The sequence below is a fragment of the Marmota flaviventris genome, chromosome 2 (genome assembly GCF_047511675.1).
Source record: "Marmota flaviventris isolate mMarFla1 chromosome 2, mMarFla1.hap1, whole genome shotgun sequence".
In the NCBI taxonomy this organism is placed as follows: Eukaryota; Metazoa; Chordata; class Mammalia; order Rodentia; family Sciuridae; genus Marmota; species Marmota flaviventris.
The window spans coordinates 136973001-136979831 of record NC_092499.1 but is presented as its reverse complement, the minus strand read 5'-3'; the positions used below and the strand labels follow the sequence as shown (position 1 = coordinate 136979831).

The following is a 6831-nucleotide window of genomic DNA, read 5'->3' as shown; positions in this document are numbered from 1 at the left end:
AGGGCACATAATCACTGAGCTACATCCCCAGCCCTTTTAAAATATTTTATTTAGATATGGGGCCTCACTAAATTTCTGAGGCTGGCTTTGAACTTATGATCTTCCTGCCTCAGCCTCCTGAGTTGCTGGGACTATAGGTGTGTACCAGCTACATAATATTTTTGAAATCACAAAACTATAAGATAAAGACATTAGTTTTTGTCAGGGACAGAGATAGAAGTGAGTGGGCAGGACTGTGACTATAAAGGGGTACTATGAGGGAGTTCTCTTATGGCAGTGTTACTGAAAGTTTGGTACTTGTCCCTGATCCCAATCCAATAATGAGGATGGGTTTTGAGAAAAAGGAAAAATAACTTTTATTGCTTTGCTAGCAATGGAGAAGCACAGTGGACTCCTGTCCCAGAGGCTGTGATTCCAAAAGCTGCATTCCAAGTCTCTTGAGTTGTAATTCACTTGTTAATTTGGGAGACAGTCATTTCTGAGATTTTATGGTGCCAACACCAAAGTCTAAATTACTTCATTCCTATGATGGGTGTGTGCTCCCACCTAGACAGATAACTCTGCCTAGGCTGGAGAAGAATGGTAATCCTATTTTCTCCAGAGTAGGAGAGATTAGGGAGATGGAGGGAGAGAGGAAGAGAAAGAAGCATGTCCCTTCCAAAAATAAGTTGCAGTGGCAGAGGAGCAAGGGCTACTATATTCAAAGCATAAGGAGGACCACTGTTACAGTGTTGGAGCAGTTCTGTATCTTGACTGTGGGGGGTGCAAAAATTGATTCTTGGTATCAACTTGCACAGATCTATACACATATATACAGCATGAGCACGTGTGTGTGCACACACACACACAGTGCATGTCACAATGGGAGGGAAATTAATGGAAAGATCTGTAATCTATTTCACAGCATCGTACCAATGTCAGTTTCTTGGTTTTGCTATTTTTCTGTGGCTATATAATATCATCATTGGGGGAAGCCTGAGAAAGTTTCATGGGACATTAAGTTCTAATTTTGCGACTTTTTGTGAATCTATAATTATTTCAGACTAAAAGGGTAAAAAGAACAACAACCATGTGTACAATTCTTCAATAAGCACTGCACAAGAATGTGTACCTTAGAATGGTAGTCTAGTGGGTGAGGGAGTGGAGGAGGAATGAGGATAAAAGGATAAAAACAGCAACATTAATCAAGGTCCTCTATGATGATAATGTGCTGCACACTGAAAAGATATTAACTCCACCTTCCTTGCACCTGAGGTCCTGCAGATAAGGAAGGATGTTTGTTGACCACAGGGAGTTGTGGGGGAGGTGGATCCATAAGAGTAAAGATGGGGCCTTTTCCCAGTGACATTAAATGTTTCTTTCTTTACTCAATAGAAAATTGGAGGAAGGTTGGGCTGGGATTGTTGCCGCTCAGTGGTTGGGTGCTTGCCTTGCATGTGTGAGGCACTGGGTTTGATCCTCAGCACAAATAAATAAATAAAATTATGTCCATTTACAACTAAAAAAATATTTTAAAAACCCCTCACACATCAGATAGAGCAGTAATCTCTAGGGTATATAAAAAACTCAAGAAGCTAAGCACCAAAAAAACACAAATAACCCAATCAACAAATGGGCCAAGGACCTGAAAAGACACTTCTCAGAAGAGGATATACAATCAATCAACAAATATATTAAAAAAAATGTTCAACATCTCTAGCAATTAGAGAAACTTGCAAATCAAAACTACTCTAAGATTTCATCTCACTCCTGTCAGAATGACAGCTATTATGAAGACAAACAACAATAGTGTTGGTGAGGATGTGAAGGAAAAAAGGTACACTCATACATTGCTGGTGGGACTGCAAATTGGTGCAGCCAATATGGAAAGCAGTATGGAGAGTCCTTGGAAATCTGGGAATGGAACCAGTATTTGACCCAGCTATTCCTCTCCTTGGACTATACCCAAAGGAATTAAAAACAACATACTACAGAGACATAGCCATATCAATGTTTATAGCAGCACAATTCACAATAGCTAAACTGTGGAACCTTCAGTGGATGAATGGATAAAAAAAGGTGGCATATGTACACAATGGAATTTTACTCAGCATTAAAAAAGAACAACAGCATGACATTTGCAGATAAATGGATGGCATTGGAGAAGATAATGCTAAGTGAAGTTAGCCAATCCCCAAAAAACAAATGCCAAATGTTTCTCTGATATAAGGAGGCTGACTCATAGTGGGTATTGAGGGGGAGCATGGGAGGATTAGATGAATTCTAGATAGGGAAGAGGGGTGGAGGGAAAGGGAGGGGGCAGGGAATTAGCAAGGATGGTGGATGTGATGGACAACATTATACAAAGTACATGTATGAAGACTTGAATTGGGTGTCAACATACTTTATATACAGAGATATGAAAAATTGTGGTATTGGGCTGGGGATGTGGCTCAAGCGGTAGCGCGCTCGCCTGGCATGCGTGCGGCCCGGGGTTTGATCCTCAGCACCACTTACAAACAAAGATGTTGTGTCTGCCAAAAACTAAAAAAATAAATATTAAAAAAAAAGAAAAATTGTGGTATATATGTGTAATAATAATTGTAATGCATTCCACTGCTGTTGTGTACTTAAAAAATAAAATCAATGAAAGATTAAAAAAAAAAAAAAAGAAACTTGGAGGAAGGTTGAAGGGGGAAGAGGAAGAAAAGGTGATGGGAAGGGATGGATGTGGTGTTGGTGTGTGTGTGTGTGTCTGTCTAGAGTATTCTTCTGGAGGTTCTGGGTTGGTCTAGGGATTACATGGGTCACAGTGACCAAAGCCTTCTGGAGCTCAGAGGTCCTAATGAAGAAGGCCAGAATTTTAGGCACTCTTGTGAGCAGCTGGTGCTCACAGGATGCTGTATGTGCTGGGAACTTGGAAGTTTTTGCATGGCCTCCTGGATCTAAAGACCTTAGACAAGACCTTTAATTTAGCTGTGTTCCCACTATTCTTTGCAGTGCCCCCACAATACTGTTTAGAAGGCAGAGCTAATAAAAAGATAAAAAGATTGATAGGACTTTTTTTTTTTTTTTGGTACTGAGGATTGAAACCAGGGGTGCTCAACTACTGAGCCACATCCCCAGCCTTTTTTTTTATTATTTTATTTAGAGAGAGGGTCTTGCTGAGTTGCCAAGTGCTTTACTAAGTTGCTGAGACTGGTTTTGAACTTGTGACCCTCTTGCCTCAGCCTCCCAAGTTGCTGAGATTACAGGTGTGCATCACTGTGCCCAGCATTATTTAAGATAATGAGTGATGCTGGGCACAGTGGTGTATTTCCAGCTCCTTGGGAGGCTGGGGCAGGAAAATTGAAAGTTCAAGGTCAGCCTGAGCAATTTAAACCTGTCTCAAAATAAAATAAAAAAGGCTGGGAATATAGCTAAATGGAGGAGTACCCTGGGGTTCAATCCCTAGTACAAAAAAAAAATGCTTAGAAATAATTTAATGTTCAATAGTAGAGTTTTGGTTAAATGTACATTGTATTTGAATAAATAGAACACATTAGTTGGGCAGTGGGCCCGGAGGCTGAGGCAGGAGGATAGAGAGTTCAAAGCCAGCCTCAGCAAAAGTGAGGCACTAAGCAACTCAGTAAGAACCTGTCTCTAAATAAATAATATAAAATAGGGCTGGAGATGTGGCTCAGTGGTGGAGTACCCTTGAGTTCAAATACATGTACCGCCCCCCCCCCAAAAAAAAAAAAAAAAAGGAAAAAGACCAGTCGATAGTCACCAAAATTGTAACGCCAGTGGACTTAAGATTTGTGCACTTGGTGGCTGGAATTGTAGCTCAGCCATAGAGTGCTTTCCTCTTAGGTGTGAGGCACTCCATTCGATTTCCAGCACCACATATAAATAAGCAAAAAAAGGTCCACCAACAAACTAAATAAATAAATAAATAAAGATTTGTGCACTTTACCAAATGTAAATTAGGTTTACATTTTTGAAAAGTTTTAGCTTTCCTTTTTCTTTGGTACTAGGGATTAAAACCCAGGGCCTCGTGCACACTAAATAAGTGCTCTATCACTAACTAAGTTATACTATCAACCAAAAAGTTTTTAAAAATATAATACTGGTGGTCTCTGGTGAGATGAAATTATGGGCAACAGTATTTTTCATTATTATTCAATCTTCCTGTGGTAAATATGTGCTACCTTTTGTAGGCAGGTAATAAAATAACCACTTTGTTCCTTTTCTAATGGAGTCTAGCAGCTCTGCCTGAAAAGATGGCATAGGGACAGTGTGCTCTTAGGCCTACTTTGGCCCAGGAAGAGGCTGGCACTTGGCCTCTTGTTTTCTCCAGCCTCTTGACCAGCCAGCTCTGGCCAGCTCAGCCATTTACACGCCCAGAACCGGTTGTTTCAGGAACCGCCCAGAAATCAGCTGTTGCTTTCCTGGAAGATAGGAGAACCAGGACATGAAGGTCTAAAGAGGGACCGGCAAGGTCACTTGATAAATGTGAGATATTTATAACCATATCTCTCCCCTCCTGCAGATCTCTTCCTTTACTCTCTCAGGGCGATCTCCCATTGGTCGCTAAGGAAGGCAGCAATGGGACGCTAAGGAAGGCAGCCAACGGCATTTATCATGGGTGGAGATCTGGGTGGATTCACAGAGGGTGGCTTGCTCCTCTCTCTCAGTGCCTCCTACTATAAACAATACTACCATTATAGCGAATTGACCACGTGTCGGGTGTTTCTCCACCACTGCATTTCACACCACAACCCTGTGAGGTCCCTACTGGTCTGATGCCCACTTTACAGGTGAAGAACTCAAGGATCAGAGAGGTTAAGGAACTCGCCTAAGCTAACAGTAGTGGATTCCAACCCGGGCCAAGCCAGGGCTCCAGCTAGTGAGACCGCCCCGCTTAGGGACAGGACCAGCGAGCCTTCCAAGGTCAAGAAGGACGCAGCCCCGTGGACCCCGCGGCCTATTTGGGCACGCAGCCACGGTTGGGGACAAGACCCGACGCGGGGCGGGAAGACAGCCTGGAGTCCCGAGTAAATGCCCGGGGTCGGCCAGAGTAGTGGCCGGGCCAGGGCGGTGGGGAGAGGGATCGCGCGGCTGCGGAGCCCAGAAGCCAGAAGTGCGCCTGGGGACCATTCCCGTAAACCCTGGCAGGACGGGGCGGGGCGGGGCGGAGCTTGGCCTCGGCCCAGCATTTCCGGGGACACCGCGCTGGACAGAGGGCGTTCGCTGGACACTCCGGGCCCCCAGGGACTGCGTCGGGCCGTCCTGGCAGCCGGAGCGAGCCTGCAGAACCTCGGGCCGCACTGTGGCTCAGAGGTGGCTACGCCGGGGGTGGTGACTCACTCCAGGTAGGCGCGTGTGTGTGGGGGTCGCCAGGCGGCGTGGGACTTGCGGCCCTAGGGTAGCAAACGAGGCCCAGGCAGCTGGACAGCCTCAGTCCCCCACTCTGCGAACTACCACCTCCCGCCAAGCCCCTCTCCCAAGAGGGCGCCACCTGCACGCTCTGACGGGCACCCGCGCCCGCCACTCGGGGAGCCTGTTGCCATGGCAGCGCAGGAGGCTGGCCCACGTTCCCATGGCCACCGGGGGCCTCTGCTTCGAATCCTTTAACTGCGTCTTAAAACACTCTGCTTATGCCATCCCTTACTCCCAAACCGGGAATTCTGACCCGGGAGGGAAGAGTAGTCACTTGGAATTTGGAAAGGCTTGGACCCCTCATGGTGGTCTTTTTATACCCTCCAAGTTAGGCCCTTTGTTATGGCTTTTTTTTCTTCTCTACAGCAATAAGGTGGATTTTGGGGATAGGAGGGGAGGAACATGAGGGTCTTGGGAAAGAGATCCTGTTGTGGCCTCTCCAGAGCCATTATGATTTAGCACAAAAGTGCGGGAACCTTGGGTCATCTTGGGAAGGTCATCAAACTTCTGCTTATATTTCCTCATGGGTAATGTATGTTATTTAAGAATCACAGGATTGGGCTGGGGTTGTAGCTCAGTGGTAAAGCGCTTGCCCCCCATGTGTGAGGGAGGCTCTGGGTTCGATTCTCAGCACTGCATATACATAGAGAATCAAAGCCCATCAACAACTAAAAATGCATATAAAAGTTTTCAAAAATCACAGTATTCTTGTGGAGGGCTGAATGCCATAAGAGCACAGAAGCATATAATTAAAAAAAAAATTTCCCCTATAGATGCTTTACAACTGGAAGAGATTTAGAAATCACTTAGTCCTGTGCTCCCTCATTTTCATGGGGGAAACTTGACTCGCAGATTAAATTACTTCCTAAAAAATACAGTGAGTTGGTGGGAAGGCCAGAGTTTTAACTCAGTTGCCTGAGTCCCAGGCTGTGGCTGTTTTCCTTTGTGAATATTCTTTCAGAAGCTCAGAGAAATAACGTATATCACCCGCTATTGGCTGAGGATAATTTAAAGATGGAGATGGGACTGGGCATGGTGGCTCATGCCTGTACTCTCAGTGACTGGGGAGGCAAGGCAGGAGAATCTCAAATATGAGACCAGCTTCAGCAATTTAGTGAGGCCCTAAGCACTTTAGGGAGGCCTATCTCAAAAAGAAAAATTTTTTTTTTCTAAAGGGCTGGGGGAGAGACTGGGGTTGTAGCTCAGAGGTAGAGCACTTGCCTAGCATGTGTGAGGCACTGGGTTCGAATCTTAGCACCACATATAAATAAATAAAGGTCCTCAACAACTAAAAAAAAAAAAATATATATATATATATATATATATATATATATATATATAGAGAGAGAGAGAGAGAGAGAGAGAGGGCTTAGGAGAAGGAAAAGGGGGACTGGGAATGTGGCTCAGTGGTAAATCACCTCTGGATTCAAT

General features: G+C 44.7%; 1 protein-coding gene across 2 annotated transcripts in view; it reads left to right on the top strand.

The window, feature by feature from the left end:
- The first annotated feature begins 4410 nt into the window (after positions 1 to 4410).
- Sema4b (semaphorin 4B) overlaps positions 4411 to 6831 on the top strand; it is a 39891-nt gene continuing 37470 nt past the window's right edge. The window contains exon 1 of one of the 2 annotated variants that reach the window (XM_071608620.1): positions 4411 to 4473. The gene's annotated coding sequence lies outside the window, so the exon portion shown is untranslated. Of the gene's footprint in view, positions 4474 to 5211; positions 5334 to 6831 lie in introns of those variants that run through there. The other variant, XM_027919853.2, reaches the window with a different exon arrangement.